This window comes from Mustela nivalis, assembly GCF_964662115.1.
Source record: "Mustela nivalis genome assembly, chromosome: 1".
NCBI lineage: Eukaryota > Metazoa > Chordata > Mammalia > Carnivora > Mustelidae > Mustela > Mustela nivalis.
The window spans coordinates 102,206,249-102,231,769 of NC_139020.1; the positions used below are offsets into that span (position 1 = coordinate 102,206,249).

General features: G+C 44.1%; 1 protein-coding gene across 2 annotated transcripts in view; it reads left to right on the forward strand.

Annotated features, from left to right (window-relative positions):
• LOC309871580 (uncharacterized protein) overlaps nt 1–25,521 on the forward strand; it is a gene marked incomplete at its 5' end in the record, with an annotated part of 709,738 nt that overhangs the window by 682,129 nt on the left and 2,088 nt on the right. Inside the window, 3 exons of one of the 2 annotated variants that reach the window (XM_082744737.1) lie at nt 387–493; nt 4,308–4,614; nt 19,792–20,027. The remainder of the gene's footprint in view (nt 1–386; nt 494–4,307; nt 4,615–19,791; nt 20,028–25,521) is intronic. The other variant, XR_014315356.1, reaches the window with a different exon arrangement.

Consider the following 25,521-nt stretch of genomic DNA (forward strand, 5'->3'; position numbering starts at 1 on the left):
AGATGGGGTATTGAGCCAAATCAGAACCAGGTTGTCTGGTTTTGTTTTCGTTTTCCTCAATGCACAATGGCCCTTTGGAAACCTGGTTATAGGGGGAAATGATGCTTGTATCAGAATAATTGCAAACTAGACTTGCAAAGTGCTCATCTGCTGGGTGGGTGTTTGGGTTACTTCAGCCCTGCTATTGTTTGAGAGGAAACAAGTGGTTTGCTTTTCTTTGTTCCTTGACTTCATAAACTTTCTCCTCTACATTTTCCTGTTTAGGGGCAAGGGAAAGCAAAAAGCATCTTAAAAAATCCCCAGACTTATGGCTATTTTTTATTATTATTATTTATTTTCTTTTTTCCTCTCTCTCCCTCCACGAATTCCATTTCTTAAATTGGCAGCGCGGGTCCAAGCCTGTAGTCCCAAATCGGATATCTCTGCAGCTGATAACAAGCAAAAGAGAAGCCAGGCAACAGCCATATTAAAGAAGAAAACAATCAACTCTGAGGTAGATATTTTACTTTGTCCGGTCTAATCACATTTGGAGATTATTATGCTTTTGATCTGTTAACCGTGTTTTACTACGGTAGTAGAGGAGTAGGGGGAGGGGAAAGGGGTGGGGAAACAAGATTGGATTTGTTGTTTTCTTTTGCCCTAGGAAAGGTAAAGAAAGACTATAGTTGTCCTCAGTGGGAGCGGAAAAGTTGGGGAATCACCAATGGTCTTTGAATTAGCGATGTTTCTACATCACAACCGACCCGCGCTTTGGCGCAGCCGGAGAATCTGTAAGACCGATTCAGGGACTTTTCTTCCTTATTTACTGCTTACCTCGCGCAACTTCCCCCACCAAAGGGGACCAGGAACCACGAGTCAGGCATTCTTAAGAGCGTGGGTTGCTACCCACAATTTCAAGGGCTTGTTGTGCCAACTTGGTACAACTTTGGAGAAGTTGGAATCCGGCAGCGCCTTCCACCCTTGAGTAAAATACCGGCTGCAGCCACTAAGTTAGCTCAACCCGTTGGTTTGCACTTTCTCGTTTTCCAGGAAAAGTATTTCTCGTGGTGTTGCTGATGTTAGTTCTGGGATCAGCTGGAGATACTCTCATATTTTCTGTATTTTTATTTCATGTGGATTGCTTTATTTTTGGTGCGTGTTGGTTGTCACTTATTTCTTTAAAAAAATCATTTTAGGGTAAAGGACAATTACTATGCCAGATCCCAATTCTAAGCGAGGCATTTCCCCCCCTAATTAATGCAGAGACTCTAAAAGAATTTCCCCCGGCCTGGCCAGCCATTGTAATGCATATACGGATTATTCACGTGGTAATGAGCACATTCGCCAGTTCTTGCTCACACATACGAATAAAAGAAACTTTGAATAAAGATCCAAATGATCTTGCTGGGGGGTGGGGAGGATATTCCCGGAATTTGAGCCAATCAACTATATGGAGTGTATATATTTGAAAAAAATAGAGATATATTAGAAATATGTATAGGGTTTAGAGTAATTGCAGTGCATTGGGCTCCCTTAGGGAGGAAAAATAAAAGCCCAAAGGATCAGACTAAAAAAAGCAACAACTTTCTGGCAAAATGCTCAAGTTCAAATATTTTGCAAGAGGGAAGAGAGCAATTTTAGGAAGTTGAACTAATTTTGAGTGATTGTCACTGTCTGCCTAAAACAAGAGAACTCCCATTTTCCCTCCTATCCCTCCGTATCCCCTCCCTAAATGAAAGCCAGATTATTTTGCTCGCAAATATAAATTCTTTTGATAAACTGCATTTGAGGAAAATGTCATATAGTTCATCGTTACTTGATTGGGCTAAATGATTCCCCAAGATGTGTAGTTTCATGACTAGATTGATATTGAACATACAGTATTTTATTTATAATAAGATTTTCAAGAAGGGGGTAAATCCATTAACTTGCCCAGAGATGGTTATCTCTCAGTGCTGAAGTTAGTTGTTGAGTAGTGTTCAGTTCCTTCCTTGGGATATAATTCTGCTCACTAAAACCATTCAATTTCCAGTCAAAGGGGTGAATTTAATGTTTTGTTAACCTTATACATAGAAAGGAAATGTGTAGAAGGATGAGATTATAGTTTGTTCCCTCTGCAATTTTTTTCTTTCCCCGCACCCCCGCCCCCTACTTTAAATAAAGAGCGTTAAAATATTTTGCTGAGCTGTAGTAGATTAGCAAGGTTTCTTGCCAATGCTGGGAAGCTGGTATTACAGACGGTCCCAGGGGAAAATGGCTCACATTAACCACTAAATGAATATTTGACAAGGGCTCATTCGGAGGTATTATTACTATAAACGTGTCCCTACTGGACTTTTCCAGGGTCAAAGAGCAACGCTTCAATTAATTATTTAGTCTGCTAGTAGATTTGGTTGTAATAGCTGTACTTATTTCTAGAACCGACACATTCTTACAGTAGGAAATCTCAGGAGAATCTTCTCCATCAGCCATGCCTTGGATTGAAATACACACAGAGCCCTGGCATTCTAAAGCTGACTTTTTCATAAAACCTTTTCCTCGACTGAGAGTTGGGGGGATTATAGTTTCTTTTTCTATTTCATTTGCTGTCTTTGTTTTAAAAGAAGAAAAGAAAAAAAACACAAGAACATAATAAGTTACCTTAGATTCTACATCATGTCTGGAGAGGTCTTTTAGGGCTTTGCAGTTTGGGGAGAGTGGGGTGGGGATTTATTTATAACCTTTGCCTTTTCTAAGTGGAGATGTCCCAGGCGTTCAGAGACTCAGGCAGATTCTGAATTTAGAAAGGGCACACATTGCTGTTTGCCAATAAAATTCAGGTTTTAAAATGGAGCGCTCCATAGGCTAAGTACTTGGAGTTCTAACAGTCTTAGAGTAAATTGGGGTACAAAGTAGTTCCTCCTTCCCTCCCCACCTATTGGTTTGAACATTTCCAGGTGTAGTGGGGGGGGGGGTGGCGGGCAAGTGTTCCCTTTCTGCTCTGTCGTCATAAGTTCCTCCGTGGCCCTGGGTGAAATGGTAAGGGAATGATTTTGAGAGTAAGATTCCTTGACAATAATATAAGGTGAATGAATAAGAGATAAGCGGCAAGGGGTGAGGAGACGGGATGCAGTAATTACAAACCCAATTCATTCAGCTTTTCAGAACTTTTGTTGTGGGAGCTCCATTGACGGGTTTTGAGCCGCTGGTTTTCTCACATTAAAAAGAACTGATCAGCGCCTCAGGGGGACAAGAAATACCGCTTAACTGCATAGTGATTGGGTCTTCATTTAGAACCCTTACAAGAAGAAATTTAAACAGTGCCTTTGTGTGCACAGGTTTACTTTTCAACTGCTAACAGTTTATAGCTAACTGCTTTGAGATTGAAGTTGGACTGTGGTTTGATCGCCTGCTTGTTGGCACTGCTTATTTATTTATTGTAATGAAAAGAGCTTTTTATATTCTCCTGCCTTTATTTCTTGATCTTGGAGAATTTTGCAAAAACAGTTCCTCATATTTTGCTTTATGGAAGTAGTTTCCTTCACCATAAGCTTTAGGAAGGACTTGAATTAACACTTCTCCAACACTTTCCACCCCACCCCACCCCCATTATTGCCTTAAAATAATTTGCATCTCACTCTTTTTATGCTGCCTTTTCTTGCTTTCAGAGCAAAACCTGCTTTGGACAGCTGCTGGTGAGGTTGAGGATGAGAGTTGATTTATTTATTTTCTTTGCATTTTTGTTTTTGTTTTTGTTTTTGTTTTTTACCTGGAGTTTGGAAGATGTTTGGGTGGATTTCTTTAGGGACCTCATCTGTAAGGTGACTCCCTTAAAGACAGGAGAAGGGGAAGAAACACTTGAACTTTACTGTGAAAATGTGGATAAAATCCAAAGGGTCACAGTCTCTGGAATTCTAGGGGAAGCAGGCTGTGGAAGGAGCTTTTCAAAGACAGAAATTGTCTAAACCAGAGAATTCATTTGGTATCTCTCATAGTTATTTTCTATTAAAAACTTCCCTGGAAACCGGCTTCTGGTATCACCCAGGAAGACTTGTAACTGCTGTTCCTTCTCACAATGCTGTCCAGTTTTACAATTCTTGTTTTCAGTTTTTATGTTTTGCTTCTGTATCCTTAAGGAAAGAATGGACTTGACTTTCTTATCCCAACTGTAAGACTTCTCTGGGAGCAGTTACTGTAACTGCTATGCTATCACAAGGCCAAGATTTCCTGTGGCAGAGAGCTCTCTTTCTGTATGCAGGTCTAGATGGAGTTTATTTTATATTTTGGTGTAATGGTTATATTTCACTCAGTTTCTCTTCAAAAGCAAATAGAACGTCCTCTCGTTTCAGGACGCAGAGATATTTGCTGCTTCTGGGCTTTCGGACTTGAGAGGCTTGCTCTACTTTGCAAAGAAGTGTCAGGTGGTTTAAAAGCTTCAAGGAGTCCTTCGTTACATTACCCTCGTCTGCCTGCGTGCACAGAATGAAGTGTGCACTGTTAGTAAAGATTTCGGCGCTTTGAACTATCATTTGCCTTCCTCCTCTGGGCTTCCGTGCGGGGCGCGACGCAGGGCCAGGAGCGCGCGGGTCTCACACCCGCCCGCTCTGGGGAGCCTGCCGGAGCCGGCGCGGGAGCGGAGGCTCGGGCAGATGGAAGGTGAGGCGGGCGAGCGCCGGCCGGGGACCTGACGTCACTGTGGCCCTAGCCCCCACGGGGCTCCCTGGGAAGGTGCTGCGTAGGGCTCGAGTTTTCTCCTCCCGGACCCTTCCAAAAACGGCCCGATTTCCTCTCTGAGCCCTGGATGGTCCCAGGTCGCGCCCGTCTGGAATCCCTCCCGAGGTTTCAGGCCCTTGCTTCTCCAGAGTTCTCTACCTCCTGCACCCCAGCCCTAGCCCTCTCCATGTTGACCTCGTGACCCCAAAGATGGTTCTAAGCCCCAAACTTCCCCAATCAGAGATTGTTCGACTCGAGTCCTGCTTTCCTCTGGCCTCTCACCCCAGGCCTTTACTTTTAAAGAGGCTGTTTGTCCTTGTTTGGTGCCAAGGCTCAGCATTAGTAATCACGTTCTTAGTACTTCCTGAAGCCAGAGGCAGTGGATTGACGAGTCTGGCGGGGGAACTACAGGAGCGATTTGGGCTTCCGGAAATTTGGGGCCCCTCCATGATCAGAGTATGCAGGAATGGAGAATGCATCCATTTTCCATTTGTAAAATAGGGATAATTCCTCTTTATCTGGCAGAAGATGAGTACCAAGCCACTGGCACAAAATAGGATTAATTGATAGCTATTACTTTTCTTACTGTCCAGCGGAATTAGGGGTAGTCCCATTTTGGACTCTTTCGGGTCCCCTTTCTGGTCTTAGGAGGTGAGATTAGCCTTGTTCAGACCACTGTGCTTCCTTTGCCAATTCTCTTCCTGGCTTGGGGTTGGCCTGGGAAGTTATCCGGCAAACTTGCCATCCCCGGGGCATCTTCCTGAAGGGAGGGAGACCTGCATTCTGGGCAGGAGCTGCCCCCACCCTCAGAAGGCAGAAAAATAATTACTGTATTAAAAGGAGCGATGAATTCTTCCCAAGGGTTCTTATCGCTGGCGGCCAGGCCAGAAGAAGGACTGCGCCCCCACCCCCACCTCGTGACGTCAGGGTCTGCAGGGATGAAATGATTCGTTTGAGTGTTCCAGAAAGGGCAATCCGTACACTTGCAGGGTGAGGCCAGTGGAGCCGGTCCCCATCCCCACTACCCAGCGCCAGCTTTTGAGGCTGCGAAGGCTCCTGTCCCCCAGAGCATAAGCAAACACAGGAATAAGCCAGTCGTAAGCACGTAGACAGTCACACACGCAATACCCATCACCGCACCACCCAAGCTCACAGGCAAGCCCTTCTGTGTGCGCCTGTGTAATTTGATTTGCTAGCTAGAGCTTGTTGTGAGGTCTGAATGAGTTGGGGTTTTTTGTCGTTGTTTTGTTTTATGCTTGTTTTGTTTTGAGACACTGGACAGATCACACCAAAAGCCTTTACAAAGTACACTGTAGCTTTATTCTATTTGGCTCTACATAAGTTTCAGCAGTGGGTTAAGAATTCGACTTCCAGGAGTCTTCTGGTTCTCTACGGAATCATAGTTAGGACAGTTGCTTCTGGCTTGCCATTGCTCTGCCATTTCCATTTTTCTCTGTCGCCCACTACATCTAATGATTCCTGTAGCATTTCATAGTCATTTTAGAAGTGAGAAAGTATCGCGGAGAGAACTCCTTGGAAGAGTTATTTTAAATGTAGACAAGAGGAAAGACATTGGGTTTGCGGACTCTGTAAAATGGATAGAATTATTCGTTGGTTGAAAGCACCTCGGCATTTCCAGAAGGTGTACTTCCCCAAGTTTTCTTTACAAATCAATTTAATTCATTGAATGCCTGTCTGGTGGGAGGGGTCCTGGAAACTAGACCTGGTTTTGATGATATTGGTCCAGGATCTAACAGACTAATGATTTACTGAGAATTAGCCAGTATTTCACACGCAGTCAATTCAGTATCAACTCGCATCCAGGTCGACTTGACTATCACACTGAACAGTTCAAATCTGGGTTATTGCATAACATTACAGTTTAATCAGTCTGAAATACTAAGTGGCAAGTATGTCTTCTCCTGCTCAAAGTCTTCTTCCCTTTCTTTGTTTCCCCCTTCTTTCCACCTCCAGGGAAAATATCTTAAAATCAAGTTTTCCTTGTGAGAGTTTGTTTACCCCAACTTCTGTTAAACTAGACGAACACTCTCTCATCAGCTTTCTAAACACTCTCTCATCAGCTTTGTGAAATGGTGCAAAAACATCTTGGAATCTAAGATGGCAAAATAAACCTGAGCATATGGGGGGAAGACTTCGTTGTTAGGAAATAGATTTAAATGTTTAGCTCACACTTCAGCCTTGATGCCTCCCTTACTACCCTCTCTTGCCTCTCTCACTGCCTGCCCCTGGCTCTTGGGTACCCACCTCTATTAGCAAGCTGCTTCACCGGCATAAATTATGAATGCATTTCAAGCCGGCCCTTTTGATAAGATAAATCAGGGCTTTTCTCTTTTGCATGTTTCTGCTTTCATTCCTATTGAAACTTTCTGGCCATGCTGCAGTGTCTTTCTACAAACTTACTATCCCCATATAAACTGTGGAGGTATGTTTTTAATAGGGAGAATCAGGTAATCTTTTTTCAAGAAGCTTTACAAGTTAAGGATACAAAATATTTCATGGTTACTTGTGTGAGCTTCCAAATTAGCTGCATATAAAGTATTTTAAGTTTTTTTTTTTTTTTTTTTGGCTGTCACTGGCTGGCAATACTCATTTTGTGTGTGTGTTGGTTTGAAAAGCAGGAAGAAATGTAATGAATTGAGTGCTGTCAGAGATGTCTTCTGTTTGAACAATCTGCGATGGGCTGAATGGCAGGGACTCCCTCATCCAGTGCAGGTGCAGTAGAGCTGGGGAAGGGGGGAGGGGGGCTCCCTCTGTTCAGTCAAAAAGCACCATTCTCCACAATAGACCACACACTGACAGCCAGCGTGACATCAACTCACACTTTCATACTTTTCCCCCCATCCATAGTTCTGAGTTCACAAAGTGGCCATACAGTAGCCTTGGTTAAGTTCCTTTAATGAACATTTTGTGGCTCCTATGACCAACATTGAAATCTGCTCGGCCCTGGGAGGAACAAATAGATTTTTAATCGTGAGTTCCAAATCAAAATGTAACGCTATAGATATTTAAAGTTAGCTGGTCTGTCCACCTCTCTCCTAATGCCAATGCCTTCAACAGCCCCCAGAGGGTAGGAAAACTCTTGAGTTAAAAGTTCTTCTAAGAGCGACTTAGGTTCCAAGACGCTGTTTGCTGATGTCCCAAGAGAGACCAAACAGGAAAAGAGAAGGCACGGATTTCATGTATTTATTTAAATCTAAAAGGACCTCTAGTATTTTATTATGTTGCATGAGAGGGTTAATCCTTCAAATGGACAGACATTAATCTTGTGGAGTGGAGTCTGTCTGCTTTTGAATCGGTTTTACTGGGGAGAGGGGTGGCAGATAGAGAAGGGAGTTAGGAAAGGCAGCAACTGTTTCAAAACTCTGGACAAAGATGCGACCACCCTTTGGCTGTCCCACCGCTGCAAGGGCTGGACCTTCCGACGATTTCATTTCGCATTTGTTTAAACTCCGGCCTTGGTGCCTCGAGTTTCGAATGGAATTGTCCAAGGAGGGAACGCTACTAGAGAAACTAGAGAAACTATTCCCTTCTTCCCGCCACCCCCACCCGGTTCCTATTCCTCTCCGCTCCCACCCCCTTCGCCAACTCACAGTCTGGGATCCGAACACTTAGTAGAAAGAGGGAGGGGCAAGGAAAGAGCTGTGCGGCGAGTACTGTTCCCTCCGCGCCGCCGCAGCGCGGGGCGCGATCCCAACCGCCCTGTCACTGCCTGATTTCCCTCTGTGCCGGGACTGAAGCGTCGCGCCGAGGAAAATTGATCCCTGTTTGCTTATTTTAAAAAACCATGTAGCCGTACAGGTTTTCATCATGGCAACAAAAAAATCAACTTTCTAGCTCTCGGAGCAAAACCTTTATCATTCGCCTAAACATTGTTCAGTAGGTGGGGATGGGAATAGACAGACCTCCCAGGGCAGCGGGCACCGCATTCCACACACACACACACACCCCTCCCACCTCGCGCATGGAGGCAGAGTCCAGGGTCCGGCGGGGGCAGGGCAAGGGGATTTGGTGTGCAGGGCGAATAAAGGCCAAGTTCTTTAAAACCTCAAACACAGGGAGAGATGGGTCTTACCATCTCTTTGGAGTCCTTCGCTTGTGAGTGCAACGAGTTGTCGGGTGGCCTGCGTTAAGTATGCCTGCGGCGCCTACTAAAGTCTGGGCCTAGGAAGAGAGGCATCTCTCTCCTCTCGACCCACTGCCCGCCGCTACTTGATAGCTGCCGCGTCTTCTGGCGGGTTACACACCCACAATTAATCTTTCTTATTAAAGCCTCCATTCTGTACCCAAGGGGCGACTCAAACCTATTTAGATTTCCTTGGTTGGCTGCACAAATTTAAGTGGGCAAAGAGTTATAAACCTAATAACAGAAGGCGAGAGAGAGTGATTTGAGTAGAGAAAACGCAAGATTCACTAGGGGTGTAAGGACGCTGCGGGCCTTGCCTGCCCCAGGCACCTGCCTCGGGGTGCACGCCAGGCTCTGGGAAAGGCAGAGAACCTCCCGCACACACACCTAATGCAACATCTGCACACACACCTACACCCTTACCCTTTCGCTCACAGGTACACTTTCACTGAGATTGCCTCTTCCGGAATTCTTCTAAACCCCTCCCAGAAAGGCGGCATTCTCAGAGCATCCCAAACCAGGGAACTTCCAGAGAACCGGGGAAGGTTTGCACTGTTCGGGATTAATTGAGAATAATTAACACTGGAGACCGTTAATCACCACTTTGCTGCTCTCTCCCTCCTTTCGGGTCTGCGGCGACTGCCTCTCTCGCTCCGGCTGCCTGCGCGGGTGGGTTCGCTGGTGAAAGTGAAGACGTCGCGGTAGCTGTCACCCAGTTCGGCTGTACTTTTTTAAACGCTCGCATATTGTTTGATTACTAATTCGAGTTAATATGATCTTTATGGCAACATAACAGTGGATAATTGGCCTTTTTTTCTGAACAACAATGTAAATCACAATCGCTTTATTATTTAATAACGTCAAACGCTTCGTTGGATTGGCCCCGACCGAGAAGACCTTTTCTTTCTAGACAGTGTTGTGGAGGAAGAACAATGAAGATCTAATTGTGGAGATTTCATAAGTTGGCTCCCGTAAATGAACAGCTTAGATATGGAAGTTCCAGCAGATGTGGGCACTATTCGCCGTAGAAACTCTACCCCCACCCCCCCATACACACAGCCCAAACACTCTATTGGAGGTTTTTTGTGGTGATGGTGGTCCTCAGATCCTAGCAACCACCTAAATCTTCCAGTAGCAATTAGAGCTTTTTATCGGGCTTGCTCTTCAGCCCTTTATATTACCGAGTTAGCATTAAGGCATTGAGTCCACACAGCAAATTAGCGCAACTCCCAAAGAGCCACAACCACTAATGCTCCCCTTCGGTCACTTTGGTTGTTGGACATCGAGAGTACCTGCCTGGGGCTTTTTTAAAAGTCTTATTTTGTTTTGATTTTTGAAACGGATTCACCCGAGCAGTGTCTAGGAATATACTTGTTTCAGGCGAGTTTTGCAAGAGACACAAGCCATTATTTTGCAAATGCCTGGGAAGAGCAGATGAAACCTACAGACCCCTCAAATGCAGACGGGCGAAGCTTGGAAGGAATGGGTCCCCGCTGCTCGAATGAAAGATTAATCACGTTTGCCCCCAAAGCCTCAATTCTAACGGTTCTCTATCACAGCTTTTGCCGTCGCTGGAGGACCGCTGTCTCTGGGGTCTTAAGACTTCGGAGTCTTTTGCAACTGGAGAACCCCCTACCATTTGTACCATTTGGAATTCGGGTCAAGGAGAGAGACTCCGAGTCTACGACAGGTTTTGTTTTTGCGTTTGCCCGCCTCTCCATTTTATTCAACTTCCACTGCCTGTCGGGAGGCAGAACAATTCGCTCCCCACCCCACCCCACCCCCACCTCCCGGTCCCCGCCTCGCTTCTAAGATAAACAGGAGGTGCGAAATGCTTCGCCTGCACACGCGCCCTCGGGGCCCCTCTCCCCTCACCCCCTGCGCACCGTGCAGCTGTCCTCGGACCAGACCTGGGTGGACACATCCCCCTTCTCTCTTCCCACCCGCATTTTAAAAGCATCACATGGACCGTTCTAGAGTCATGTCCACATTTTCGGCCACCTTCCAATTTCTTTCCGGTTCACTCTCCCCCTTTTCTGAGAACCTAAAAAGTGACAAGGGGAAAAGTCGAGGAATTTAGAGAAGGCAGTGGATTTTCAAAACTTACTCCCACCCCTATCCCCCGCCCTGTTAAAAGTGTATTTTACCACAAGGAGTGCATTAGGAAACTTTCCCTAACAGGAGTTGGGCGCAGTGTTATTCTTCTCCAGGGGCCCGCTGGCCTCCCCGCCCCCGCTGGACAATGCGCGCTTTGAGGCTCGGTGGCCTGCGGGCAGCGGGAGACGGGGGGACTGGGCGGCCTTCCTCCAAGGAGCCCGCAGCTGGGGGAGCGCTGGGCAGGGAGCAGGGCCTGGGAGGCGGGCCACGCAGGAAGAAAAACCATAAAAGTACAATTTTCCTCCCTCCAGCCCTCCACAGAGACAAGCTTTGAGGACTTGGAGGCAGGGTGGCTGGGAGGGGGAGGTGAGAGGTTTTGCGTCTTGTTTCTTTCTTATGTCCCTCCTCCTCCCCATCCAAACATTTTATTTGGGCACAAAATTACGAATCCTAGATTTTCTAATCCCTCGCTCTCATTCTTGGGCACCTGGTCTCTGATTAATGATATCTCAACCCAGATCTTTAACGCTCAGATCGACCCCCGCGCTCTCACCCCCCTGGCTCCAACCGGTCTACTCAATGCCATACCCTTCCCCGCACTCGGGGTGCCGCGCCACGGTAAAAGCTCCCTGCGGGGCACTCTGGGACACCACTTTCTAGTTTGGACTTTTTCACCCAAAGAGAACACCACCAGCCCCCCTTCCAGGCGCCTTCTAGAAGAGGACCTCTGAGTTCAGCAGAGGCCCTCAGAGGGTTACCATATTGATGGAAGCGTTCGTCTGATGTTTTAAAACGTTTACCAAACGGACGCGTCAGGGCCACGTGCTGTGCCTTCGAAACGCCGCGGCCGGCCCTGGCTTTCAGAGGCGCGGAAGCCGGGGCTGGCGAGGAGGGGGAAGCTGAAACTACTGGCGGGCTTTAGGGGCCCGCGCTGCGCCGCAGGTCTGGCCGCAGCGCTGAGAGAAGCGAATTATCTGGAGCGTGTTTGATCTGGGGCTGCGTAGTCAGCTTCTGCTTTATTTGTTTGTTTGTAATCTCATATTTAGCAAGCTGGGACGGTGGCAGCAAGGGAGAAAGGAAGGAATGGAGGAGGGGGCTACGCGGTAACCACACCCCTTCCTAATGAGTTAATTTCCATATTCGCGCCTCCCGCATCTAGCGCCCTCTTTTCCCGGACGCTACCGTGCTGTTGCGTCTTGCGCAGCGCGGACGCCTCTACTCTGGGCTGAAATGAAAAAGCTCGCGGTGGGAGCAGAAAATTGGTCTATTGATACATTCACTCCGAGTGTTGATCTTGGCATCACCAGCAGCCGGTTATTTCTCCTCCCCGCCCCCCAAGTGGGGAGTACACGGATTGCCCAGGGCTTGCAGACACCCAGGCAGGCAGCAGACAGAAACCGACATTCCTCCCGTTCCCCCGCCTCCAGCTGTCCGACCCCTACGTCCCTTTCTTTTTACTCAACTCCAGATTTTTTTTTGTTTTTTTCCTTCTTCTCTCTCTCTCAAAGTTAGGGCAGTGAGAGCCTGTCGGCATTGAAAGGGGACATACAATCCCAAACGAATGAACCAAAAGTGAAAGTTTCAAACTAGACCCTGGTCCTGGTCGAGTAAAACGTGATCCTGCACTCGAGGGAGTGTGCTGGCTCCAGGATGTGTATGTAAGCGAGAGGAGAGAAACTCTGTGAGACGGTGACTGGAGTCTGAGTCGGCTCAAAGTTGTGGCAAGACAGTGAAGTTTTAAAGAGCCCTGAGCAGGCAGCTCGAGGCGGGCTTCGAGCTGCTTCTAACCTGGATTCCTATAACCTGGATTCCTATACATTCTTGCGGTGATCCTCCTCAGGAAATTGGAGAAACAGACTTTTACAATTGCTCGCCTCCCCCCATCGCCACCACGCCGCCCTCCTGACTTTGCCGCGCTGGCTAGGGTGTGGGGCTCGGGCGCGAGCTCCAAAATAGCTTGCTTGTCAATTGCGAGCTATAGCAATATCAAAGTGAGCTGTCCCAAGTAACTCTTGTCTAGAAGCTGGGAAGAAGCTTAAGCAGCTCGCTTTAATGATGATTTGTAGCTCGGCGAGGGGCACGGACAGCAAACACCCCGCAGGTGTGTGCCGTAACACCGCCATCCGGACTTGAATGTAGATTACTCTGGCGATCGTTTGATCGGCCCTTTGAAACCCTTTACAATTGCCTGTGACGAACGGCCAGTCTCAGTTTTTCTCTGAATAATGCCTTGAGGGTAAGTCCTCTGGGCTTTTAAAGAGCTCTAGGATTTTTTTTTTTTTTTAGAAGAAAAAGAAAAACGTTCGATTTTAGTTTAGACATCGTCAACTTTAAGTCGCTAACAGGCATCACTCAAGCCATTCAATACTTAATGACCGTTACTTTTGCTGTCTTCCCAGAAGCCATATATATATATATATATATATATATATATATATATATATATATATATATATTACATGCATATATACATTGAGTTAATAAAAAGGAGAGCGAAGATATTCATTTTTTCTTTAGTTCCAAACTGCCCTGCCTGTTTATAAATGTTTGTGTGGGTGTTTATTATAAACATGCATTATTACTATTAATGCCATTGTTAATCTTGTCTTAATGCCTTCTCTGTTCTCTGTGAGTTACATCTGTTCGGACAAGTGGGAGTTTAACTTAAACATTAAGACTTTCCAAAGGAAAACTTGGGCGTTTACCCCCACTCCCCAACACCTTCGCACCAACCCCCATCACCAAAATGAAAAAGGTGGTGCTGTTCAACCTTTAATATTTACTTAGAATGCTTACATAAGGGGAGGAAAAAGGAACTTTTGTCTGAAACGTGCAACAAGCGGCACTTTGATTTCATAAAATAACTGTCAACAATTGCAAAAGCTTATCAAACTAGGGTAGGGGGTGGAGGGTGGTGGTGCAGTTGAATTAAAGACCCATTCCTGCCACTTCAGACTACAAAGGGTTACACATAAATAAGTGCCACATTTGCCTATTGCAAAAGTTTTCTCGGTGTTTTCTAAGTCACAACAGGGGAGGGGGAAAGCTGTCGTTTATTATCCAGCTCTGGGCAGGAGCAGACCCCAGTACCAAGAGGCTCTTAGCTTTGGCCGGCAGAAGAGGGGTAGCCTTTCAACAGCAGCCCCCTTTGTTCTCCCGATCTCTTTCCCAATTTCAAGCTTCACTTGCACATCCCAAGTTTGTGTGTTAATGACGCTATTACCATCTGGCTCGCCCTACTTTCCAAAAGATATAAATCTCCTAGCTCCATTGCCCGCATTATCATTTAAGTGCCACCATAGCCAGAAGAAAAAGATGCTTTCAAGACTCCAGATTCTCTTGCACTGACTACCCCTGGCATGACTATTCCACTATATTTATAGACTATACATTGGGTGCGGAAGAGCTCCTTCAGAGACCTGATTTCCCAAGAGCTGTCCCTCCAAGCCAAGGAAGACATGCTTCTGGGTGAAAGGAAGGATTCAAAAAGAATTTCCCCTTAAAATATTTTTGTTTTGTTGGCAGCAGGCAGATAGTATGTTCCAGTACACTTTTATGTGGTTGTGCCTTCCTTTCCCTCTCTTAGGCTGGTAAAAGTTACGGTGCAATGCCCAGACATTCAAGATGTGCCATTCTTCAAATCCTATTTTCAGTGGGGGAATAGGTTGGTCTCTCTGTAGGATGGGGGCAGGGGTGAAAGGAGATAAAAAGAGCCCCGTGTGGCAACTTTTGGGAACTGGGCCAACTGCATCCTTCTCTTCAATCCTCACTTTTATAAAGCCTGCATAGATGTGTAGATATTGTGGGATTACATACTTCTACCTGTAGATCTGGATCCACCTCTTCTTCCCTGGATAATCGGTGGTTTGTGTGTTTTGTGCTCAAAAGCTGAGAAACTACAACAAAAAGAGTTGGGCTGGCTTATGCAGGGCTCCACAATGACTTCATTTATCTGGCCAGGTCCAAGTGAATAGAGCACAGCCCGTCTGGCTCTAAACACGTGGGCTCTTGGTCAGACCCCTAGCTGATCCAAACAGCTAATTTCCCTGTGAGGGCTTCTGTCTGTGGCCCTAGACTGCCATGGCCAGGGGGCATCTCTTTCCTTGTGAGGCTGTCTCTCTTCTTCCCAGTGCTGTCTTCACAAAGGCAAGTTCCACCAAGATAAGCCAACCCTACAGGTTGGAAGAAGAATCGGAAAGGTGAACTTCCTAGGTTCCTAAGAAAAGCTCTTAAAATCAGCAGGACTTGAGATTTGAAAAAATAATCTTGTTGGACTGAGGAAGTTCTCTAATGAAATACCTTCTTTTCGAGGGATGAAAGAAAATCACTTGTTATATATTCCTAATACTTTGAACTGAGCACAGGGATGCCTAAAACAGTGATTAATTTATATCACACTGGTGGAGCTGTTTGCGCACAAAAGCTGCTTTTCCCCCCCTTTTCAGTTCACTTTTCTGCTTTCCCCCCCAACTCAAAAAAGATCTTGTTTAGAAATGTGTATCCCTACTTTTTCCTTTTGAGAATATTATCGAGTTGATATGAACAAATTGCAGAGGATATACCATTTAAGTAAGATGCACTTTTAATCACTGATCATTAAAATGGTTATGTTAAATATACTCAATTACATGCATGACTTAACTCTAACAGTACTTTCTATTCTCCCAGCTGCTCACGTATTCCTTAACGATAGTCTGCGGTAGAAACTTGATTATGCTGAATTCATACATTTCGATGGATTTCATCAGCCTAATTAATGCCTCAGTGTGGTCCTGGGGTCTTGAATGAACCCTTTACTATGTTTGAGGTTAGAGGCAGTGTTGGAATGTAGAAGGTTTTTCTTTTTCAGTTACTCCTGAGGTACTTCGGGAGTCCACTAAGCAGGGTAGGTAGCAGTGGTTAAACGGAAAGACTATGCAAAGCAAGGAAACCCATCCCAATGGCAGAAAAAAAATAATAATAATAAGGCTAATTCCTCCTTCTTCCACATAAATATTTTTGGATCCAAAAGATAATTTCCAAATATGTAGGGAAAGAGGAAATACCACCTCTCTGTTGTACCTTAAAACTATTCTGCAAAGGGAACATTGAAAATAGATTTATAACTGGTAGCTACATAAACTTCCTTTAACTCAACAGGGCTGTCCCTGCTCCCTCCCTCCTTGCTGCTCCTGTAACTTTAAGGCTGCATTTCTCCTCCATTTCTACTTTCATCTTTCCCAAGAAAACACTCAAGGCCAGGATTCCTGAGAAACTCCAGTCACCACCCAAGTGGGTGACTGCCAGTCTTTTCAGGTGTAAATTAACATTTGAATACATCTCAACCCTGCTGACCCTTACCACCACCACCATCATCCGGGCCTCAACAGAGTGGCAGCTAATCTGCACCCCCACAACTGGCCCAGTGGACTGAGGTCAAATTTCCCAAACCCCACCCCCAACAAAAGAACCAAAAAGTGTTTGTATTGCCTACAAGTGAAATCCTGATATTTGTCTTATGTCCAATGAGATACCTGTGGAAGAATATCATTTAAGACATAGTTTCTCCGTCAAAGAAGGGTACCGAAAGAGGAAGGGGGGACAAAGACAGAGAGAGAGAGAGAGAGAGAAAGAAAGATAAAGGCATCTTGGTTCTTTAAGAAATGTCCCAATGTGGGTAGTTGAAACCTGAAACTTCCATCCTACTCTGAGTTCCCAAGGACAAACTGTTCACCGCAGCAGAACTTCTTTGGGGAGGGGTCCACAGACTGTGGAGGCAGCAGGGTCACAGCATCCCTCGACATCTAGCTGATGGAACAGGAAGGATTTCAGATCTATAACCAAATTACCATCTTGGAACTTGGTGCTTGTTATGCTAATGTAATGACTTCTGTAGTAAGAGTATATTTTCAGGGTTGGAAATAGCTTTTTAGAATGCTTTGTGTAATGACAGACAAAATGTGCCAGCGATGGTGGCACAATACTCCTGGCAAACACCCTGGGCCATTTTAACAGATAAATGGAGACCCAGAATGTTTGTGAAATGAAGCCGAGAGGGAGCTTGGTGAACTGGTGAGAAAGCAGGTGCGGGCGGCAAGAGCGCTGCACTGGTAAAGATGCTCCTGCAACCCCCCACCTTCTCTCTTGGACCGAGCTGAGTAGCAGCAGAGTGCACTGCTCAGTCCCTTGGGGCGGGTGCCTGGGGAGGAAAAAAAAAAAATAAGTGTTTCATAAATAGTGCTGCAAAGAAGCAGTTACCTCCAGCTCATGGTTTGTGTACTCCTAAGTTTAGATTGCAGAGAGTAAGGGAAAGATACATTTCCTGTGGGTGTTTGGGGGCTGGGGAGGGTATGCAAGTTTAGACAGAATTGAACAGCTTAGAATTTTAGAGCCATACATGCTGGGGCTGTCCAGTACAGCTTCCGTATCCAGTGTATCGTATCTCTGCACTGTGTGATTAAGAATTGAGGCAAATTCTCCAATTTATTGACCTCATGTGGTTTATGTCTTGGGAATCAAAGACAAAATAGTTTAATGTGCCATATTTCTTAAATAAATAAATAAATACTCTACAGGTGTATAGGGCTGAGATGAGATCAGTCATTTCCCGGAATTGTCATCAGGTAAATTCAGACACTCAAGTATCCCAGAAGAGAACTCGGTTACCTGCCTTTGATGGACATCAGCTAGGTCACTCACAGCCTGGTTATCCTGTGCCTAGTTCTTCCCTTCTCTGTCCCCTGCTACCTCCTCCTCCTCCCACCCACCTATGGCACTTACTTTGGAAATCAGTGACTCAGTTCCTAGAGGGGTTTTCACTCCTTCTGTGTGACATAAGTTCCAAATGTCGATTCGCAGCTATGGAGAAGCCTGTGAACTATGATAATGGATAAACTCTACTGTGTTACAGCCCTGTTTGGGGCTAGAGCAAGGTTGCCAAGACATAGCCTGAATGAGTTGGGGGCTTCTGAGATCTTGTAAAATGAGGCCAATTTGAAATGTTGGCACTGAATGCTGAGCTTTTTATAATAGCACATGTTGTCCCGTTTTCTTCCAGAGTTGAATAGGAGCAAAATACCTGGCTGGATGCAGTGGTTCTCTGATGACAAATGAACTAATTAGAAGTGGTGTTTCATAGCTTATCCCAAAGATCTTAGTGATGGTAGATGTGGGAAATACAGGCTCCAACAGCTTTAGGTTTACAAAAGAGAAGTCTTATGTATCTATTGTAAACTGAATTTGTCTCACCTAGCTTGTTGCTGTTTGATCCCCTCTAGTACTTTTCTTCATATCGATGGGTCCAGGTAGGCTAAGGATAACTAATATTTACTACATCAGCTTGCTGACAGAGCCAATTCGTGAGTCTGAATACCTTTCACCTTTGGTGTGTAATTGATTTGTAGTATGCCTCATTGAGGAGGCTCATAGCAAGGTTCTTCCTGAGATAAATTAACATGTTTATCACATAATCTAATCTACCAAGTAGGATAGATTCCACAGTAGGGCTGCCCAGTACGACTTAAAAAAGCAAACAACAACAAAACAAAACAAAGCAAAAAACCCAAGGTGAAACATGTCATTGAGTTCGAAGTCCAGAACGGCAGATCATAGTTAAAGGGAGAGGATACAGATAAGGAAGGATTGTATCTTCTTCATGGTAGCATTTCTGGGTGGCAGATTGTAGAGAAGGTTGGGAGTGCAGCAAGTCTGTAACGTTGAGGCAGAGGAATATTTTGCCAGAGATTTATGGGTTCCTGCTACTTAAAATCAGATGCCATTCAGTTACTTTTGAGCCAAAGGATTTACATACTGGAGAACTCCTGATCACATTGATGGGAAGGATCTAGGACTTCAAGGGATAGGTTTTGAAACTGCTTGACATTTAGTTTCAGATTTTAACTCCAAAATCAAAATCTGAATTGCTCATAGGTTTGGGAAGAAAAACACCTCGTTTCAAATTCTGTTATAAACTCTAGAAGAGCAAACAATCTTAGATGAACTTAAAAATACCCTTGATTCCTAGACCCCAATACTTGGAATTCCTGTTGATGGAAGAAAAAAGAGAGCACTTCATCTCTGTCCAGGAGAGAAGTCTGTTCTCATATCTCCTTGGTCTCAGCAAATCAGTCCTCAGCCATTCATAGAGACTACAACATATATGTCTGGGTAGTATTTTTGGTCTCATGTCATCCAAACAGCACATATTTCAAACTCAGAAATGCCAGATCATGTTAGTTCTGTGGTAAGCGGTCGCTTAGGACCTGTGACAGCTGAGTTTTTCCTATCGATTATATGACAATGTGGTTCACTTACAGAGTTCAGGGAAATGAGAAAAGCCCGCAGTTTAACAAGAAGATCCTTAATTCAAGTTCTGTGTTGTGTTAATAAAAGAAATTTAAACTTAAGTTGGAGAAAAAAGAAGAGCAAATTAAATTTTGAACCCAACTTTTATAGCTAAATCAACATTCTAAGAGGGCCATGACTGATATTTTAATCAAAATCTTATGATTAGGTAATTGGATTTCTAAACCTCACAAGAAGTCATATCTTAGATAGAAAGTTCATGTTTAAATCAACGTATATGTTTAAAGTTGCTTCTAAATTTAAAACACAGAGTCCAAAATATTAAAAATGTATATATATTATATATACATATATATATATATATATATATATATATATATATATATATCAAAGGGTGCTTTTGTGAATGTGTCTGTGTTGGGGGAGGGGATGTTTATAGAGGTGATAGTGTAAAAACACTTTGAAAGATCCTTTTCAGATCTGTCTTAAGTTCTGAAATGACTTAATATGCACACATTCTTCCAATGCCTCCACAGGTAAAAATCTCACTATTATTTATCTTGAGCATCAATTCCTAATACTTTTCTCTGTCTCAGGATACAGACAGGCATGCAGAAGTAACTAGACGTCCAACACATGCCAAGGTCTGGGGGCCCAGCATTTCAAACAAAAGAAAACTCGGGTAACACGACTGTTAACCAAGGGCGCCTGAGACCACAGTCACGCGTACCCAGAAGGGTTAACTGGAGGAAAGCTTAGAGAGAGGCTTCCTGGGAGCAGCCTGCGTGAGCAACAGGAAGAAAGAGAGCAAGGACTAGAGCCGACTGGGCTGGTAGGTGCCCTGTAGTCCCTCACAGAATGCATTCCCTTCTTGGGGGGCAGAACACGGCTTGATAGGGAAGCAAACCTGGAAAGCTATGCGTTGGGCAGTCACCTACATCCTGTCTGCCCCCCCAACCCCCCGCCCCCCCACCTCTGTGCATCTGCTTCTTTATTGCATGAAGGCCATCCAGCACGTTGAAGGCGTGATTATTGACAATTTGTCAGCCTGAATTTGTTGTTGGCAATAACTTTTCATGACATTTCACTCTGAGGCACTTGAGTCTGGGGATGAGGAAACTGGCGGTGGGAGGGCATTATCCCGTGGCATTGCCTCTCAATGAGAAAGGGCAGGTAGAAGAGGGAAAAGGAACATTCATGTGACTCCAGTCCTTCCCACCCCAGGAGCCATGAGGATCCAGGGGAGAAACTGGTTCCACCTCCTAGAAACCTCTGCCCTTCTCCACAGTTCCTTCACGAAAGGATCCCTCACATCCCCCCCAGGAATGTGTGTTGTTGGGCCTACAGTTCATGTGGGCAACCTGGGACTGAGACTTGAAGTTACATTTTTTGTTCTGTTTTGTTTGCCATTTCTTTTGTATTTGTGGAAGCAGATGACTCAAATGCCCAGGGCCGGGGCCCTTATTCTAAAGTTGAAACCTGTACCTTTGTGCCCCTCCTTTTCCCTTCCTCTTGCTGGCCTGGTGGGGGGTGGGGGTGGAGTGGCCAAGGGGCTGGACTGTCCTGCAGATGGAGGAGCTGGACCAGCTGCTCTGGGGCAGCTGCTGTGCCTCACCCCTCTTTTCCAATAATCATGAAAATTCAATTTCAAAATTTCTGTCTTTAACAATTTCCCAAGGAGCCTATGAAAGATGCCAAAAAAGAGGTCTTTTTTCAAATGGTCCTGTCCTGGCAGCAGGCGAGCCCTGGTCAAGTTGCCTCCGACGGTGCTTCCCGCAGCAGTCCAGGGGATGGTGGCCCGGACAGACTGCTGTGCCCACTTGGACCGAAGGAACAGCTCTTGGCAAGTGGAAAGGCAGGTTAAGAAGCTGAGGAAGGCAACTAGCCCTTCTGTCATCCACACTGCCCCTGGAGAACGGCCAGGCTAGTCCTGGGGGTGGAGCTCAGAAGCAAGTGGAAAGTTCTCACTCTTTAATCTTACAATTCCTCACTGACTTTCTTCTCCTCGCTCAGCTCGCCAAAAGGAAAAATATTTATATATCAGCAAGTTCCCTTCTGTCAAAAAGCTTCCCTTAACAGCTCTTTCTCCTTTGGGTGGAGAAGTCAGCTTCTGGGTCAAGAGGAGGCTTTCTCAAGTGTTTTAAGAAACTCAACAATAGATGCGCATGCGCGAAGCGCTCCTCGGCTCCTCCGCCCATCGGGATGGGAGCTCTGAGGGAGGGTTGCCAAACATTCTTCAGACCCAGCCTCAGAGTGGTGTTTTTCGGTCCTCGGCCCCTCCAAAAATTTAACACGTGATTAGTACCAAAGATGCCCCCAGTGGAATCGATGGAAAGAATACAGCATTTCTTGGAGATTCTAGGTGGGAGTCAGGGTGTCTCCTATGGCCTTCACTACTACTGCTACTACTACTACTACTACTACTTCTTCTTTTTTGTTTGTTTGAGAGAGAGAGAGAGATCGCAAGTAGGCAGAGTAGCAGGCAGAAAGTGGGGGAAGCAGGCTCTCCGCTGAGCAGAGAGCCTGATGTGGGGCTCCATCCCAGGACCCTGAGACCATGACCTGAACCGAAGGCAGAGGCTTAACCCACTGAGCCACCCAGGTGCCCCTGGCCTTCACTTCTTAATCATGTATGACCATCTTCCTAAATACCAGCTTTCTTTCCTATGAAACCATTGGCTCCTCAGCATACCTGGTACTTTTTCTCCCTTTCCTTAAATTTTTATCCCTTGCTCTTTTTTCCTCTGGGGTCCTGAGCCAAATTCTCAGAATTAAATCATGATCTCACAATGCCATGACAAGTTAACAGGACAAATGGGGGCTGTGCTGAAAATACATGATATGGAGAATAAGTGTTACAACTGAATGCAGCTGCAACGTGGCACTTTGGGGTATCAGCACTGAATTCCACATTTTTCTATAGGCTTCTATTTATTTGATTTTCAGGATCCACTGATTCTAATAGATACAAATTAAAACTGATGTAAATTAGAGAAATGTTAAAGAAAGACCCAATTAAGCACTTTTGGACTGGCAGCCAGCATATCTTATATAGTCTATGATTCTTTAGACAGACTCTTTCATACCACTGGAAGCCTAGATAGGCTAAAACCCAAAGCCCTTCTTCTTGGTCTTTAATTACAAACCTGGCAGAGTGGAACAATGTACCAATTCTAAGAAAATCAATCAGTGCTTCCTAGCCATAACAAATCAATAAAAACAATTAGCTGGAGAAATAATATTAACAACATGCCCTTGTTACCATCAGACAGAAGTCCCTAAGAATTTTGAAGCTTCCTATAACGCATTTTATTTTACTGCTTTATAGCCTGGTTTTGTAGAATTTCTGCTCACGTGATGCCTAAAGTTGTTTTTTGAAAGTGCAATGTGAATGAGTTTTACAATCATTTTATACCATGGTCTCAGATTATCTGTGTCTCTAAGGCTTTGAATATGTCTACTTGTGTGGACATCCAATATCCTTTTCCCCTGTGAAGGAGCCTCATAGTGTAGTAGAGAACACATTAGACTAGAAATGCCAAGCAGGATCTAAGTTCCCAATTTAGGCATGTAAATAATAGTTTGTATGTAACGCAGTTCAAGTTTTGGGGCTTCAGGGTTTACATATAGAAAGTAAAAAGCTAGGACTAGGTCATCTCTCAGGACGCTCTCAGTCCCTATATTCTGTAGTCCTGTAACATACTTGTGAACTTTCAACCTTAGAAAAGATCCAGGTCTACGAGTTACTGAATAAAGTATCTGTTTCATTATCCTTTCAGCAAAAGTTTATACAGAAGATTGACAAATGATTTTTGTTTTTTTCCTAAAAGATCCTAAATTTGACTAGAGGAAATCAAGCGAAGAGACTTGGCATTGTTTTCTTGCATACAAATGAACCATTGTCTTACTCGTAAACTTCTTTTCCTTTTCAGATCCAACTCAGAAATAATGTTTCACTCAAGCTAAGACTTGTGGTTTAGGAGATTCTGGTCTGGCTTGCCACATTTTAAGACTTCTATCATCTCTTTTCAAAACCTGAGGAGGACCCATTTCCTGTTTGATAGTTCCTCATGCTTTGCCAGCCTCCGGGTCTTTAGGGAAGCTTGCCAAGAGTCCCCGACTGGGAAGGACAGTCTGAGTTCATCATAAAGAATGAGCTGGCCCCACAGTTGTAGTGACTCATCAACCTGGTTGCCCACTTTGCAATGACAAGAACCACACCATCTAGTTGAAGGACCTGTGTGTTAGCAAAGTGCAGTCGGATCACCCGGCAAAATCCACTTCAAAATAATCTCTGATCTTCCCTTTTACTGGCTGTTTTGAGAACAAGAAGGGAAATTATATTCTGAATTATATTTTGTTTCTTAAAAATTAAGATTAATTAACAGATACTTGGCTTTACGTCCATTCTGTTCTATGAATTTAGTGGTGATTACAAAATGGTCAAAATAGGTCACAGCAAAATGAACATTCAAGATTAGGTTAGAACATACCTCTGAAATTTGAAATGAATTGGTATTCATTTTTGGAATGTCAGTTACTACATTTCTATAATTCATCATTTTTTTTTCTTGGCTTAGAGTCAAGATGAAAAATAATATTTAGGCCAAAGACATTGTTTGTTATATAGCCATTGCATTTTAAAATGCAAATCCACTCTCCCCTCACCCTTGCTTCATCATTTGTGCGTGTCATGCTCACAAATTCACACACACACACACACACATACACACAGTACCCACATGCTGGAGAAAGCTCTTTCAAGATATCTAGGACCCCAGTCATGTATGAGGTAGAGGGGAAAATTAAAGGAGGGGCAGAGCAGCAGCAGCAGCACTAAGAGTCATTGGTTTCACTTCACAAAAAAATCATTATATAGTACATAGGTATTTTTAAAAGCAAGTATTATTATGATTAAAGAATATTTCCTTCTAAATTATTACAATTCCCATCTAATTTCAAGTCACATATAGGAGCCATTTTAAGGTATTTTGTATTACAATCTGTCACCAAAATGCAACTAGTAAAGTCTTAAAATGTGTATAGGTTTACCCCATGGGGAATTAAATTTTAATTTATATGACTTTCTATTGTTGTGGAACTTTAGAACTTAAGTTAGTATTTGATATTAACATGGAAGAATATGCTGTAGCTTTTTTAGCTTTAATGTGCATGGCTCTAAAATAAAGTGTACCTTGCTTTTTTCCTCCCCATATTCTTTTGTTATAGTATTTTTGTGATGTTGTTTTTCATGTGCACATTATTTTTATTAAGTCACGTGATAAAAGATAGAATATGTAATAATAATAATAATAATAGCCCCGTGCTTTTCTTCTAGTTTTATTATTTCAAGTTAAGCAAAAATGAACACTTTTCTTTCAGGAAAAAAAATATTGAGTTTATTTTTGAGGCAAAAATCATTATTTAGTTACGGTATTTTTTCCCCTAATAGATTAGCATTTATGATGGATCTTATTTCAAAGCTGATTATTCTCAAAGAAAAGCAGAGAGTTATTAGATATTCCAAGTAAATTATGTTGTTTAAAAAGTATTTTAATACATTATTCAAATTCTCAGCTATTGGAAAGGGGAAAAAAAAAGCAGTATCTGTTCCAAATGTGAATTTTGCGGTTTGAAAGACCTTATAAATTCCAATTTCATTAGGACAGCAGTAGAAATCAGTATCAAAGGCATACACAATTTAGAACTCCCTCAATTTTTTTTTTTTTAAACTTTAACTGTGATAGGCATCTCTGCAAGGTAGGTTTTAACATATTTTTTCCTGATTTTTTCCCCTCCTTTCAGTAAGAAGGATAAGCTTTTAGAGTACCCAGTCACCGTGGTAACTGCCAAAAAAATTCTCCTGAAGTTTGAAGAGGTCAGCTAGCAGGGTCAACAACTCTGGCCTCTCTCTGAGCTCGGTCTAGCATGCCCCAGCCTGCGGTTGGAGTGTCAGGCCAGATCTGACCCTGGGAGGTGGACTATTCTGGCTCTGATATAAATTTTTTGAGTCAGTTCATGGCCTGGACTCTGCAGGTGGCCTCCAAAATCTATTTTGACCCCCTGACCCTGTCTCACGGAGGCATAGCATCCACCCTAAGTAAGGATTTAGCCGGGAATGACAGCTCTCCACTGAGTGTTATTGGGGACAGTATAAACAGTTTGGAAAGCAAGGAAGGAGGTGTGAGTGCTAGAAATCATTACAAGCACATTAAAAAACAACCCAAGGAATCATCCTTTGTAAAGAAAAGTTTAAAATATATATTTGTTACGTAATTTTTATGTGATCTGGAGGATTTTTTTAATCTAAGAGAAGTTTTGAATAC